General features: G+C 36.9%; 1 long non-coding RNA gene across 1 annotated transcript in view; it reads left to right on the top strand.

Moving 5' to 3' along the window:
* Positions 1–580: 580 nt before the first annotated feature.
* Positions 581–16,227, top strand: part of LOC116549202 — a 103,030-nt gene continuing 87,383 nt past the window's right edge. Inside the window, exons 1-3 of the long non-coding RNA XR_004267748.1 lie at positions 581–1,064; positions 2,141–2,194; positions 12,281–12,360. This is a non-coding gene — a long non-coding RNA (uncharacterized LOC116549202). The remainder of the gene's footprint in view (positions 1,065–2,140; positions 2,195–12,280; positions 12,361–16,227) is intronic.

The raw sequence follows: 16,227 nt of genomic DNA, 5'->3' as shown, positions 1-16,227 counted from the left end.
TTGCCTCTGTATGTCCTACTAAAAAATCAAACTGAATGCCCTTCTCACCTCTCCTTTTCTGTGACTTAAGGAGTTTTATTTTATACAGAGGGTTAACAGAAAGCTTAGACTTTGAATCACCAGTGAGGAGGCTGAACCATTAAAACAAAACGCAGCAAGAGAGAGGCTTCAGGAAAGGCAGCGTTAAGCACAAGGCAGATTGTCAAAAAATGCTGTAGGTGATTGCAAAAACCCTCTGCAAGGATGTTTTCAGTCAACACAAGTGGGTCGCTTAATTTTTCAAGTGAATGCCCATAATGGGGGGACTTTAGTTGCAGTCTCACTAGCCAGAGCTGTCTCATTATAGGAGATGTGGTCCAGTCTATGAAATGTTTATTTTGTAACTAACCCCTGGGGCAGTGGAAGGAACTGTTTACTATTCCTTCTTGTTCTCTAGTGTGTGTATGCGTGTGTGTGTGTGTTTTTTTTTTCCCTCTTAATTAAAGAAATCACTGTTGAACTTCAGAAACCTCTCCAGGAAGAAAAAAAAATAAGGAAAAGGACAGAGAGAGAGAGAGAGAGAGAGAGAGAAGAAAGAGGAGAAGGACAGAGGGAAGAAAAAGAGAGAAAAAGAAGAGAAAATAGGGTTGAAAACTGTGTCTTTTGCTCCTTCATTCTTGAGGATTATTTCCAGAAGAAGAATTGTAATATTCATTGGCCTCCCCAGGAGTGTGCATGCATGGGAATGTGTGTGAATGTTTGTGTGCAGCCCCGGGTGGGAAACAGTGCTGTGTAAACAGTGTCGATGTATCCCACCAGCTAACATTCAAAGTTTTCTTTGTTAATGATACTCTGAAGGAGAATAAAAGATGGAACTTGATGCTATGCCATACAAACAAAAATAAATCATTTCTAAGCCAGTAGGAAAACGTAAATTATGAATTTGGTTTGGATTTCATTTGAGTTTGCAGAATTATTAGGCCATGACACCATACTGTTTGAAGGGAATGTTTTGTCTTTTCATTCTAGCCAGTAGCAAATTATCCCAAAGGAGATAAACATCTAAAAGAAGGGAACTAAAACAGGTAAGTCTGAGTAGTCTGTGATCTTAGAACATAAACGCAAGACACCTTTACAATATGTAATCATGCATATTTCCATCTGTCCCAGAGCTACCAACTTTTTAAAATATTGAGAGTAGATGGCTGATAAAAGCATATTTTTAATATTACAGAGGGCTTAGAATGATGGGAATGTGAAATGCATCTAAAAATTGAGGTTATGACCTTAAAAACACCCAGTTATTAGACATATGAAGAAGATAAGTGAAAGAAACATTTGCAATCTTTGCTTTATGTAATAATTATGCTCTTGACAAGTCCTATATAATTAGATGAGCAGCTTCTATTTAAAAGTGTGTTAGAAAGCTTTAAGATAGAAAATGCTCTCCTCTTTTAGGTTTGGAATTTAGGATTTGTAGTTTCACATATATTATGGGAAGCTTGGTAATGTATTCTTACATTATTGGGATCATTGACTCTGTTCCAATGTAATAGAAACAGACTCAAGTTTCCTTGCTCAAAGCTGCCCCGTATGGCTGTGCAGATTGAATAGAACTGAACTTTAGAGTCACCATTCACACAGATGACAGTGTGACACCTAGAACTATCCAATGCTTGAAATACAACAATCACAGTGAGAGGATGTTCAAATGCCTCTTGGTTGAATAGAGGGGTGTGAAATTCATACTGGTAGTAAACTGAGACTTATTATAATTTGAATAATTCAAAGAAAGTCTTCTACTAAGCGTTTTATGCCAGAAACCAAGAAATTGAGCAATAGTTTATTCCCAGAATACAGAGAGTTTTCTGAATTTCTCTTTCTCCTCTTTTACCCTCTCCTTTAGATGAAAATAGTAATCTTGCGGTAAATTTGTTTAAAAAGCAAATAATCATTTTGAAATGCCAATATTGATGTCCCAACGTTCTACTTTATCTTTTTTAAAGAGGATTGCATTTCATATTTTGAACTGGTTTTTAATAAGGCTAACATTTTGCTATGCAATTCTTTATGCTTTAAAAGTATTTGATATAAATTGTGTTATTGATTGTTATGACAGCGCCATGAAGGAGGAAATGAGTGTGATCATTCTATGTTACAGATAAGGAAGTTATTGCTCAGGAAAGTAACAGACTTATTCAAGGCCACCCGGAAAGTAAGGGCAAAGCTAGGATGAGAATTTGCTCTCCTCATTTCTGTCTTGCTACTTTCGGACTAATTATTTAATTGTTTATGTTAAATAATAAAATTTAATATGTATATATTTATCTAACATAGCTATGATTTTTTCTTTCTTTTTTTTTTCTGTTTGTCAGTGTACTAGTGAAACTGGAAACATATCTATCAAATCCTGAAGACAGGGAAAATATATTTTGCTAGGCTGGAAAAAATTTAAAAATGAGTGAAAAGGATAAAAACGTTACATACTGGAAAATTAATGAACTCTCTATCAGTAGTCCCAAGTTCATTTTTCTGAAGCTAGCAAAGATTCTTTAGGACTCTGCATATAAATTGTCAAAATCAATAAATCCAGTAAATCTTTCTTCCCACATGTACCATCAATGGATAACAAAACTGGGTTGGTGATAATTTTACTTGTTAACAGGTTGTTCCAATTACTGGGTATAGAGAGGTTTTGTAACTTCTGGAAATCTTAAAATGTCTCTCAACTCAGTGATTGAAGTGTAGCAATATGGATTGAATCGTTTTGTCATCTTTATTTCTGATACTGACTCCAATAAGTTAAAATTGCAAGCGTTGGTAACAAGCAATCTGGAGGATTAGCCAAAGTGAACCATTTGCCTGTGTCGGAACCTGTTAGTCAGGCTCTGCAGGACTGACCTACATTGCTTCTTAATGCATCTCTTTGTAGAAACGTAATTCTAATATTACCATTGACCTACCTGTTCCTTAACCTCATTTATTGAATATCGTCCATGTGCAGGATACTTTACTAGATAAAGAAATTAGGAGGACTAAGGCCATAGAATAAAAAGAGAAAGAGATCTATTTTAGATGAACACTGAACTTTATATCACAGAAATAATCCACTAATATATGGTTTAATGCGAATTACTTACTTTGAGAGCCATTAGTACCTTTATTAAATAAATAAATACATTCATTGTACATTACAATGAAAAATTTGTTAAATAACAAATATTACTAAAAGCCTACTTTAAACATACATAAGAACAGCTAATTTCATGAATGAAAGTGTATATTTGGTGGACACATGTAATCTTACAACACTGATTTCACTCAAGATTTTAAGCATTTCTTTATAGCATCTTTGTATATTATGGGACAGCATAAATTTAAAAAAAATCTATATGCAACTGCCATCTATCTTAGAAAAAAGTAACAAAAATTAAAATTTATCATTTTTTGCTTATGTGAAAGTGGTAAATTTTAATTTTTATTATGTCAGTAATGAAGATTATATATGGACATATTGACTTCTGTTTTATCTCCAGGTTTTATTCATGAATGTCTCACTGTTGGAACCTGCATGAATGAAAGCTGAATCTCAAAAATCAGACACGTTGCACTTGGGAATAATGTCCACATTCTGATTTCAATCTGTGCTTAAATGTGAACCACTTAGTTCTTCATGTTTGTTGGAATTCTCCTAAGACTGGAATTTCCTGGGAGATATCCAGTACTTTTTGGGCTGTAAACAGCAAAACAAACAGCCTTTCTTGTAATATGCTATGTCTAGTGCTAACTGAATTCAAGAAGTTTACTTGTGTGGGGAAAGTAACTTAATTTCTTTGCAAACCTACAAATTTGCTTCAGTTTCCATTTTGACCAAAGATTCTTGTCAGGAATATGTTTTGGAATAATTTCTTTGCTATTGGTTATAAATGTGGTAAATATTGTTTAAACAGTAAAATGTTATTTTATACAACAATTTATGGCAACAAATTCCTTGTAGTGATAGATTTTTTAAATCTTTAAATTATAGATAGAGATTTATTATGCTCCATGTCAATTATATGCATGTGACTGTGTATGTGTGTGTGTATGTGTGTATGTGTGTGTGTGTATGTATGTGTATATGTATGTATATATTTCATTTAATCTCTAAGAACAGTCTGAATTTTCATTTCTCTATTGTATATGACTGAAAAATATAAGACAGAAAGAAATCACTTGTTAATACTTTGATAGATGAATGTGCTTGATGCCAAATAGACACATAAAATAAATTTAATTCTTCTGTAAGAACTGTTAAACATCCATGCAAAACATCTTATAAAATTGATTTCCCCCTTCGTCCTTAGTAGAAAACTCCTGATGTTTTTAGGTTGATGCAATGCCACCCAGCTAAACAATGATGTTTCCCAAACTCCTTTGCATTTAAGTGGGGTCATATTACTAGGTTATGCCCAAAGACAATTAAGTAAAAGATGTTGGGTATAATTTTTTCTGAAAAGTCTCTTTAAAAATATGAGTGCTTTTCCTTCCTCTCTTTTTTTCCTTGTTATTTAGAGTATGAATATTATGTCTGTAGCTCCAGCAGCCGTCTTGGACCAGAATATGAGGGTCTGGAGAATGTAAGCCATGTGCAGAATGATATTTAAAGACAAGGGACTGTGTACTTCACTGAACCATAGAGCTGCCATACTTGCCTTGGATACTCTCCTTTTTGGCACCTTTTATGTGCAAGAGAAATAAGCTATCTTGTTTAAGCCACTGTTATTTGTAGAATTTTCATTACATGCAGTTGAACCAAGTCATAATGAATTTAGGACTACGATTGGGTTGCTCCAGAACAGAACCTAAAATATAACTTTGGCTAAGAGAGGAAGATATTAAGAGATGGAAAACTGTTGACTATGTTATGGGGTTACAAAACATTTGGTCAAGTTATTGCCTGCTATGTCTTGAAGACCACAGGCTATCATAATGTATAGTTGGATGAATGATAGCAGATGTGAGTGTATTTTAATTGTCTTTTGTTCTTTATATCAAGAGAGCTAAACTCAGACTAAGACAAAACCATCAGAAATCCTAGATGGGAAGTGGGGATTCAGAGATGCTTGGTTTGCCTTCAGCCTGCAGTCTAAGTATGACATATAGGCCTGTCATACTTTCAAGGCTAATAAAATTGATAAAACAAAACTACACTCATACACACCCCACTGAATTACTTTCCTTTAAGATTTCTCTACCAAAACATGGGATCCAGCCAACTGACAAAAATCCAAGTGAAGATGTTGAATTCTACTCGTGTTCTTTCAAAGAGTCACTCAGTAAATGCCAGTTATTGGTGCTGAGGCCAGCAAATTAAGGATAGGAATCTTCAGATTAGAAACTATGTCTAAACATGATCTTCATCTATAGTTATTTTAACATGCAATTGACTACACATAACCACGCAAAATCCAGAGAACTTTTCTGAGTGGTCCATGATGGCATCTACTAAGGTCCAAAAGTAGAACAGGATACCAGTATTCTCCAAAAAGAGATACCATCAAAGGAAAGAAAGGACTAGGTTCTAGTTTTTACAGAGCTACGTAAATCAACTAAAGGGCGGAATCTTAGTAAGCATCCATTTTGACATAGTATGGTCCTTTGAGAGCTGTGGTTGAACATGTGAGTGTAAACCAAGATGGCTGATGTCTTTGGTGGCAAGGCAGAATAGATTACTATGGCCCATGCAGGGTTTGTAATCACTGTGGGAATCACAGGTTCATGATTCTGTGCAAAGCCAGTTTTCTATATCTGCACATTGTAGTAGCAAAAAGCATCAGCAACGTCAGTCTAGTGTCTTCCAATTTTTCTCCACACTGGAAATTTGGGGAGAGGGGAAAGAAAAAAGAAAGCTTGGCTGTGCATGGTGGCTTATGCCTGTAATCCCAGAACTTTGAGATGCCTAGTTGGGGGGATCACCTGAGGTCAGGAGTTTGAGATCAGCCTGGCTAAACTGGTGAAACCCTGTCTCTACTAAAAATACAAAAATTAGCTGGGTGTGGTGGCATGTGCCTGTAATCCTAGCTACTGGGGAGCTTGAGGCAGACGACTGTCTTGAACCCAGGAGGCAGAGATCACAGTGAGTCGAGATCACGCCACTGCACTCCAGCCTGGGTGATACAGTGAGACACCCATCCCCCCCCCCCAAAAAAAAGAAGAAAGAAAGTCAATTTGGACTGAATAAGACCTGACATTAATAGCAAATGTGTAGTTTGATATGGGAGAGAGATATTGGAATTTCTATTTTTTATTTTTCTTTTTTTTGAGACAGAGTCTCTGTTGCCAGGCACTGGGCTGGAGTGCAGTGGTGCGATCTTGGCTCACCGCAACTTCCCCCTCCCTGGTTCAAGCGATTCTCCTGCCTCAGCCTCCCAAGTAGCTGGGACTACAGGTGCACGCCACCCTGCCCAGCTAATTTTTGTATTTTTTAGTAGAGACCGTCTTTCACCATGTTGGCCAGGATGGTCTCAATCTCCTGACCTCGTAATCCGCCCACCTTGGCCTCCCAAAGTGCTGGGATTACAGGTGTGAGCCACCACGCCTGGCCTGAACTTTCTATTATAAAAGATGTGGTAGTCCAAGAAATTACTAAAAAATGTTTTTCAAAGGTGATAATATTTCTACCACACGTTGATAAAGTTGGTTATCCTGAGTACATTAAAAAATGGATTCTACCACAAGGCAGACTGAAAATCACTACTACACAAATAGGTTTTAACTAAGATATATGAGTTCTTGTGCAAGAAAAAAAATTGTGAAAGTGATATTTTAAATAAACCAATCTTTCTCCATTAATTTTCTCCTTTTCTGTGTTTTCCTCTGTCTCAGTTTCCTCCCACTCCTTTTCTACCTCTTTGTCCCCTTCCTGCCCCTCCTTCTTCACTCAGCATGAAGAGTTCTGGAAATGATTTAACAATCATAATATAATAACCCTAGTGATTATAATTTGCTTGCCTTTTTTATAATTTGCTTTCTTTTTTATTTCTCAATTCTTTGGCTTCTGTTAATTCTCTTTTCTTATTCTATGCCAAATAAGAGCATAGATCTGTTTTTTATTCCCTCTGCTGATCTCAACTAGTTTCATCCATGGCTAGGTGCAGTGGCTCATGCCTGTAATCCCAGCACTTTGGGAGGCCCAAGTGGGAGGATAACTTGAGCCCAGGAGTTTGAGACTACCTGGGCAACATGGTGAGACCCCATTTCTACAAAAAATACAAAAAACTAGCTGGGCATGGTGGTTACACCTGTAGTCCTAGTTACTGGGGAGGCTGAGGTAGGAGGACCACCTGAGCCTTGAAGGTTGAGGCTGCAGTGAGCCATGGTCATACCACTGCACTCTGGCCTGGGTAAAAGAGTAAGACCCTGTCTCAAAAAAATGAAACAAAACAAAAAAACAAACTAGCTCCATTCATATTTTATATCTTGTATCTCTTTCCTAGAGAAAAGAATTAGAATTCAACTGGATTCAAAATAGATGTCTCCTGTTATTTAAACATATAAATCACACACACACACACACACACACACACACACACACACACACACTCACTTTGGCATAGATTACTTTTTCCAATAACTTCTGATCAAAATTTCCTCATTTATTGCAAATGTACCTATATGTTAATCTTGGAGTAACCCCAAGGCAATGATCTCCCTGACCTACTTTATCCCTACAAACCTGTTTCTGAAATTCTAGTAGCCTGCTGCCATTCTTTTCTATCCATCTGTTCATTTTTAAATTTTGACTGGAATTTGTTTTTTTGAAGAGCTGTGAACACTTAGTGATATGCATTTTTCAAGTCTAAAGGCTCCCTCTAGATAAATAAATTACATGTACTTACTTTTTTGTGTTGCAGATTTTTCTTTATTAATTTTACTTTAAATTTCTCATAATTGATGAATATGAACGTACTTCATTTTTTTGTTCTTTGGAGACGTGGTTTTTTTTTTTTTTTTTTTTTTTTTTTTTTTACAAATTGAAGGTTTTTGGTAAACTTGAGTTGAGAACGTCTATTTGTGTCATTCAAAAACTTGTGCTCAGTTTGTGTCTCTGTGTCACATTTTGGTAATTCTCTCAGTATTTCAAACATTTTCATTATTGATATATCTAGTATGGTGGGCTTTGATGCTTCTATTGTAATTGTTTTGGGGCACTACAAACGATACTCATATGAAATGGTGAACTTCATTAACAAATGTGTGTGTTCTGACTGCGTCACTGACTAGTTATTCCTGTTTCTCTCCCTCTTCTTAAGCTTCCGTATTTGCTGAGACACAACAGTATTGAAATTAGGCCAAGTAATATCATGACAATGGCCTCTACCGTCGTCAAGTGAAAGGAAGAGTCACGAGTCTCTCACTTGAAATCAGAAGCTAGAAATTATAAAGCTTCATGAGGAAGGCATGTTGAAAGCTGAGACATGCCAAGTTAGTCTGTTTGCACCAAAGAGTTAGCCAAATAGTGAATGCAAGAAAAAAAAATCTTCACGAAATTGAAACTGCTACTCCAATAAACACATGAATAACAAGAAAGAGAAACAGCCTTATTGCTGATATGGAGAAAGGTTTAGCGGTCGAGGTAGAAGATTAAACCAGTCACAACATTCTTTTAAACCAAAGCCTAATCCACAACAAGGCCCAAACTCTCTTTAATTCTGTGAAGGTTAAGAGACATGAGGAAGCTGCGAGAGAAGTTTGAAGCTAGTCGAATTTGGTTCAAGAAGTTTAAGAAAAGAAGCCATTTGCATAACATAAAAGTTTAAGGTGAAGCCACAAGTGGTGATGTAAAAGCTACAAGTTACCCAGAAAATCTGGCTAAGATAACTGATGAAAGTAATGATACGGTTTGGATGTTGTCCTCTCTAAATCTCCTCTTGAAATGTAATCTGCCAATGTTGGATGTGGGGCCTGGTGGCAAGCGTTTGGGTCATGGAGGTGGATACCTCATGGCTTGGTGCTGTCCTCACAATACTGAATGAGCTCTCACGAGATCTGGTTGATAACTCCCTACTATTCTTTCTCTTGCTCCCATGCAAGCAACGTGATGTGTCTACTCCTGCTTCACCTTCTGCTATGAGTAAAATCTCCCTGAGTCCTCTTCAGAATCTAAGCAGATGCCAGCATTACACTTTCTGCACAGCCAGAACCATACAACAATCAAATCTCTTTTCTTAATAAATTACCCAGTCTCAGGTGTTTCTTTATAGCAATGCAAGAACAGCTTAACACAGGTGGCTACTCTGACAGATTTTTGAATGAAGACAACACAGCCTTATTTATATATAATAGAAGATGCTATCTAGGATTTTCATAAAGACAAGAAGCCAATACCTGGCTTCAAATCTTCAAAGAACAGGCTGACTCTTTTCTCAGGAGCTAATGGCACTGATGACTTTAAGTTAAACCAATGTTCACTTACCATTCTGAAAATCCTAGGGCCCTTAATAGTGATGCTTCATCTACTCTGCCTGTGCTCTATAAATAAAAGAACAAAGCCTGGAAGACGGCCCATCTGTTTATTGACTATGGTTTATTGACTATTTTAAGCTCACTGTTGAGACCCACTGCTCAGAAGAAAAGATTCCTTTCAAAATATTCTTTCAAAATATATTGACAACGCATCTAGTCATCCAAGAGCTCTGATAGAGACATACAGGGAGATGAATGTCGTTTGCATGCCTGCTACCACAACACCCATTCTGCAGCCTTGGATCAAGGAGAAATTTTGACTTTCAAGTTTTAGTAAGAAATATATTTTGTAAGGCCATTGCTGCCATAGATAGTGATTTCCCTGATGGATTTGAGCAAAGTAAATTGAAAACCTTCTGGGAAGGATTCGCCTTTCTAGATACCATTAAAAACATCTGTGATTCATGGGTGTAGGTCAAAATATCAACATTAACAGAAGTTTAGAAGAAGTTGATTCTAACCCTCCTGGATGACTTTGAGAGGTTCAATACACAGTGGAGGAAAATAACTGCATACATGGTGGAAATAACTGTGTACATGGTGGAAAGCTAGAACTGAAGATGTGACTGAATTGCTACAGTCTCATCATCACACTTTAATGAATGAGGAGTCGCTTCTTACGAATGAACAAAGAAAATAGCTTCTTGAGATGGAATCTACTTTTGGTAAAGATGCTGTGAACATTGTTGAAATGACAACAAAGGATTTAGAATATTACATAAACTTATTGAATAAAGCAGCGTAAGGTTTTGAGAGGATTCCCTTCAATTTTGAAAGTTCTCCTGTGGTTAAAATGCTATCAAACATTGTAGCATGCTACAGAGAAATCTCTCATGAAAGGAAGACTCAATTGATGCAGCAAACTTCATTCTTGTGGTATTTGAAGGAATTGCCACCCTAGCCTTTAGCAACCACCACGCTGATCAGTCAGCAGCCATCAACAAGGTAAGACCTACCGGCAAAAATATTACAACCTGCCAAAAGCTGAGAAAATTGTTAGTAATATTATTTAGCAATAAAGTTTTTTTTCTAACTTTTAGGGTCAGGGGTACATGTGAAGGTTTGTTACATAAACTCATGTCATGGGGGTTTGTTGTACAGATTATTTCATCGCCCAAGTTATAAGTCCAGTACTTTTCTGATCCTCTCTCACCTATACCCATCAATAAAGTATTTTTTAAAGAAGGTATAAACTCTGTTTTTTCTTCAGACATAATGATGTTGCAGAGTTAACAGACTACAGTATAGGGTAGTCATAACTTTTATATGTACTGGGAAAACAAAAGTTTGTGTATCACTTTATTGTGATTTTCACTTTGCTATAAGTGGTCTGGAATTGAACCTGCAGTATCTCCAAGGTATGCCTATATTGTGGTCTTTTTTCAGATAAAAGATTTATTGTCCTACAGGCCTGGTGGCACATGCCCGTAATCCCATCACTTTGGGAGGCCGAGGCAGGTGGATCACCTGAGGTTGGGAGTTCGAGACCAGCCTGACCAACATGGAGAACCCCTATCTCTACTAAAAATACCAAATTAGACAGGCGTGGTGGTGCACGCCTGTAATTCCAGAGCCTGAGGCAGGAGAATTGCTTGAACCCAGGAGGCAGAGGCTGCGGTGAGCTGAGATCGCGCCATTGCACTCCAAGCTGGGTGAGGAGCGACACTCTGTCTCAAACAAACAAACAAACAAAAACAAAAAAAGAATTACTATCTATGTTTTGTGACTCCCAAGTATCAAAAATTATATCAGACTCTCCTGAAGTCCTGTAAAAGTTTAAAACCGTCAACATAAATCTACTTTGATGTAGTAAGAAATGTTTACCAGTGTGCTTTTTAGAAAGTATTGCAAAAAATTAAATAAGTAATTCCCAAGAAAGTTTTTAAAAATCATAATAAAACATTTTAAAACCATTTCAGTGTGTAACTGAAGTAGCTATTTTTGGTAAACATTCTGCACTATTTTTAAAGAGAAAACTCCCATCCATCAAGTTATATTAATCATCTTATATAGGTTACACAATATTAAGGTTATTGCATTCACTTAGAACTATAAAGTTTTAATGGACCTGCATTTAAAGGAGATTTAAATTCTGAAGCTATTTTCCCATTTTTATTGTTTAGTAAAAATCTGACTACCGCACATCAGGATGGGATTTGTTTTCCCATTTGTGTGTTACGATTTGATTTTGCTCTGATTTGAATCCTATTTACTCATTCACCTCCAAATCACCCCACAATTTAAGCACTCATTCCTAGGTGTAATTCACTTGTAACAAAAATGCAGTTTTCCCTCCTTCTAGAAGCACATTCCTGGAATAAATGTCTCTCCTCTGGGAAATGGTAGGAGGGAAAAAGTTCTTTGAGGGTTTTTATGGGACAGAAAAACAGAAACAATGATTACCTATTTAGCTTTGTGTTTCTTCTTTTTTTATCTGGTTTGAATCAGTGCGTACAGAACTTTACCTTTCATACGTTCTGAAATTATCTGTTTTCACTTCTGTTAACAGAGAACTTACTCAGAAGTTGTGGATATGTTTAACTATTTATATTTCGGTCTACCTGTATTTAATTATATGTACCACTGTAGACCTCTATTTTTTAACATAGTGTTTTGCAACAGATGTTTTAGATGGCGACTTAAGACACACTTGAGAAAAATGTTTGCATTTACTCCTTAATTTCTTTGTAACTCTAAATACTTATTGATTTATTGTAGCTTATTTCTTTAAGAGTTTCTGTTATCTCTGCTTTGAGACTTGCATTTCTGACTTTTTTGCTGTCACTATTTGTAGAAAGCAGCCACAGGGAAGGTACCTGTATCCCTGAAGAGATTGAAGCAAATAAATCATTTACCATTTAGAAGAAAGGAAGGGTAAGTAGTTTTCTGACCTTCTTGGATTTCTTTCTTTATTCTTTGCTTTGATATACCTAACAGCTTCTCTGTAGACTTCCCCCTTCTGTAGTGCTAAAATAATTTCTCATTAGCCCGACTGTCAACATGAAATTAATGCCACTGTTGCATTAGATAGGGGTAGAGGTGAGGGTTTAGGTGATTGAGCAGGTCAGTTTAAAAGAACAAGAAAGCAAAATCTTTACTCTCAAGAAGTTAAAAGATTAAGGCGATGAGGCACATAAGGAGTAATGAAACTGAGCAATGTGTCTTCGAGTGCAAATAGACATAGCACAGATTGAGAAAGCAATGCTGTGAGGGGATAATGGATGTACAAGGAGATGTTAATCCTGAAGGTGACTTTGCTGATGCTCGTCAGAGAGATATCACCATAGGTTATTGGAGAGAAGATGTGGGCATGCAAATGATGAGTCTCACATAAAGTTATTTGACTTGTTAGAGACACGATGGGAAATGATGCAAAGGTTCATTTTTTGGAGAGAAATAAGCAATGAGTGAAAATAAATCAAGTGAGGAATGTCCCACACAGCTCCTTAGTGTATCATATTCTTCATGTCATGCAGCCAATTAAGTCTTCATACATGACTTGGGAGGTAGATGCTATTATCACTTTATATATGATCAAATTGAGGCTATAAGAGACTGAACAATCTGACCAATGCTCATGTAAGTGGCATATGGTGGGACCAGAAGTGTGTCTGGCTCTCTACGGGCAGTAGCTTCTAATTGCATCACTCTTGGTATGTTTATACAAAAATTTCCATGGTTACATTTCAGATTACCAAAAGGCAAAAGCATTTCTTATATTGTTATTCAAAAGAGAAATCTCCCTACCCCATCACCTGAGAGTAAAACACTGATGTCAACAGATTAGTAGATCAGAGAAAAAAGTTCAAAATCATCTTAAAAGTAAAAAATTATACCCAGAGCATCAATTTTGACTATTTTGAACGTGCTTATAAAGAAAAACACAATGACCAGAATATTGGTCAGTTATGAAGAAACAGAAGAAGGCTGTTCACGGTGGAGTCCATTCTAGCACTCTCCAGGAGAGTGAGTGCCTGGTCTGAGAAATTGGCCTGGCCTGGCTCAATGATAAACCCAACCTTGATAAGACACCTCAGGTTGTCCCATTAGACATTCTCTTCATCTTTTGAACTCTCTTTCTGATTCCCTCCTACAAAGAGAATGAGCTGGTCCCTTTAGCAGTTATATTTCTCATAGCATTTCTATAAATTGGGACTGAGTTTATACAGCATTCTGTAGAGAAACTTCACTCTGAATGTATGCATGGGTCAAGTTCCTGGGACTGTACTTCTGAATAGAAGATTCACCTTCAGGTGCACTTTCAGTGTGCTAAGTGAACTTGCCAAGGTTGTGTTGTATCGAGAGTGACTTTTCTTCCTGAAACATTTGCAGTGACATCACAGCATTTACTCATGTGCAGATTTAAATTTCAAAGTTACAAGTTAATATACATTGTAGTGTCTTTATAAAAAGGATTAAAATAATTATTGCCTAAATTAAATATATAACATGAATCTGTGTAGTATGCCAGACTGTAATGTATAAACACTTTAATTTAGATACTGATATGTTTACTGATCTCTCTCATTCTCTCTCTTTCTTCCTTTCTCTTTCCTTCCCTCCCTCCCTCCTTCCCTCCTTCCCTCTCTCCTTCCTTCCCTTCATCCTTCCTTTCCCTCCCTCTTTCTTTCTTTCCTTCTTTCTTTCCTTCTTTCTCTCTCTCTTTCTCTCTCTCTCTTTCTTTCTTTCTTTTCCTTTTCTTTCTCTCTCTTTCTTTTTCTCTTTCTTTTTCCTTCCTTCCTTCCTTCCTTCCTTCCTTCCTTCCTTCCTTCCTTCCTTCCTTCCTTCCTTCCTTTCTTCCTTTTCTTCTTTCTTTCTGTCTCTCTCTCTTTCTTCGCTTTCATTCTTTCCTTCTCTGTCTCTGTCTCTGTCTCTCTCTTTCTGTGTTTTTGAGACCGGGTCTCACTCTATTGCCCAGGCTAAAGTTCAGTGGCCTAATCTCAGCTCACTGCAACTTCCCCTTTCTGGGGTCAAGGAATTTTCCAGCCTCAACCTCCAGTGTAGTTGGGACTACAGGTGCGAGCCACCAATGCCTGGCTAATTTTTGTATTTTTTGTAGAGCCAGGGTTTCGCTATGTTGCCCAGGCTGGAATAGAACTCCTGAGATCAAAGTGATCTGCCCGCTGCAGCCTCTCAAAGTATTGGAATTACAGGCGTGAAACACTGTCCCCAGCCTGAACTCTCTTTCTTGTAGTTTTTTTTTACATGTAGATAACTATTAAATAATAGTTTACTATTTTAATAATAAAATATTAAATTATTAAAATATTATAAATAATATTTATTTGCATCCAAATAGCTATAAGTACTATGAGAATTTGTTCTTTTTTCTTTAAACTGTGGTTAGCTTATTTACTAATGTGAGTAGCTTGATCAACTATAGTTCTATCAGGATGTACTTGTTTTTGGAAAAAGTTATTTCTATTTCTGAAGAATAGATTTGTAGAATGAAGATAGAGTGGGGGAAGGGGACACTTCAAAGTGTGGAAACATGAGGAAACTTCAGAGTTTGTAAGCAATTCGAGGGGCCCCTTAAGGGAGAGGAAATGCCCAGAGGGGGATGGGGGTGAAGAGAGAGAGAGAGAGAGAACACCGACAGAAACAAGAAGAAAAAAGAAAAAAGAAAGTTATTTCTGTTAACTATATAATAGATGATAAATATTTTGTGTATTTAAGTAGTCATGAAAACAGTGTATGAACTGGTGTATTGCTTTCCAGCTGTCCTGGTTCTCTCTGCCTCTCCTTGCTTGCTGAAACACTGAGTGTCCTTATATCTGGGAAGTACATTTGGCGAGAAAATGTTTATGATTCCTTTGCCGCTGTTCAGATTCTCAACCTGCTACTAGACTGTTTTGGAGATGAACTTTGTCCTAAAAAGACCTTGTTGGTATTATTTGGAACCAACTTTAGAATCATAACTTTCCAGAAAAAGCAGTTGCCTATTTAAACATTTATTTGACGACAGCATACTCAGTACCTTTTTGTTATCATTGCTGTCATTTTATGTAGTCATTAATTATTACAAAATTGAACTTCAGTTCATGTTAGAATTCTGTAGCTGTGATTGTCATTGTACCTATTAGAAATTTAAATGTTCCCTGTCCAATATTAGGTTCATTTTACCAGAGGCTGGAAATTCTATTCTCAAATTAATGATCTTGTCATTTAAATGATGACTATGGTCCTCAGCAGCAGAGGAAAATCAACATTTGCTGAATCTGACAACCTGATACATTATTTCTGTTTAGTCTTATTGATGAGGCTATAGAGACTCTTGGAGCCTTGCAGTCGGCGGGAACCTGTGAACCCCATGGGGAGCCTCCCATTCTGCCAAGCTCTTTCCCCACCCCATTCAGAGTACAGGGAAATCTAGTGTTTGTTTAAACACACACAGGCAAGCATCTCATTATTTTATGGCGCAATCAAAGTCCATCATTGAACAACTTGATTGCTAGGCAGTTCTTTATGACAGTTAACTAAAAGCTGCCGTGTACCATTTGTCTTGTTCCTGTCCTCGTCCCCTAGAGGAAAATAAAACAGAGCTGTTCAAATTTCATATAACAGTCCTGAAAGTAGAGGGGTCTACCCAAATCTTCCACCCCAATAAGGTAGACTTGGGCATATAAATGTGAAGACTTTGGTTTCCTTGATAACACCATGCCAACCACAACACAACTTTTGAGATTCTATTACATACCAGGCACTGTTAGAGTCTTTAACACATTTTTTTTCTTTTCTTTG

Source organism: Sapajus apella, unplaced genomic scaffold, assembly GCF_009761245.1.
Source record: "Sapajus apella isolate SASKATOON/1434 unplaced genomic scaffold, GSC_monkey_1.0 scaffold6, whole genome shotgun sequence".
Classification (NCBI taxonomy): Eukaryota; Metazoa; Chordata; class Mammalia; order Primates; family Cebidae; genus Sapajus; species Sapajus apella.
This window is presented reverse-complemented; position numbering and strand designations above follow the sequence as displayed.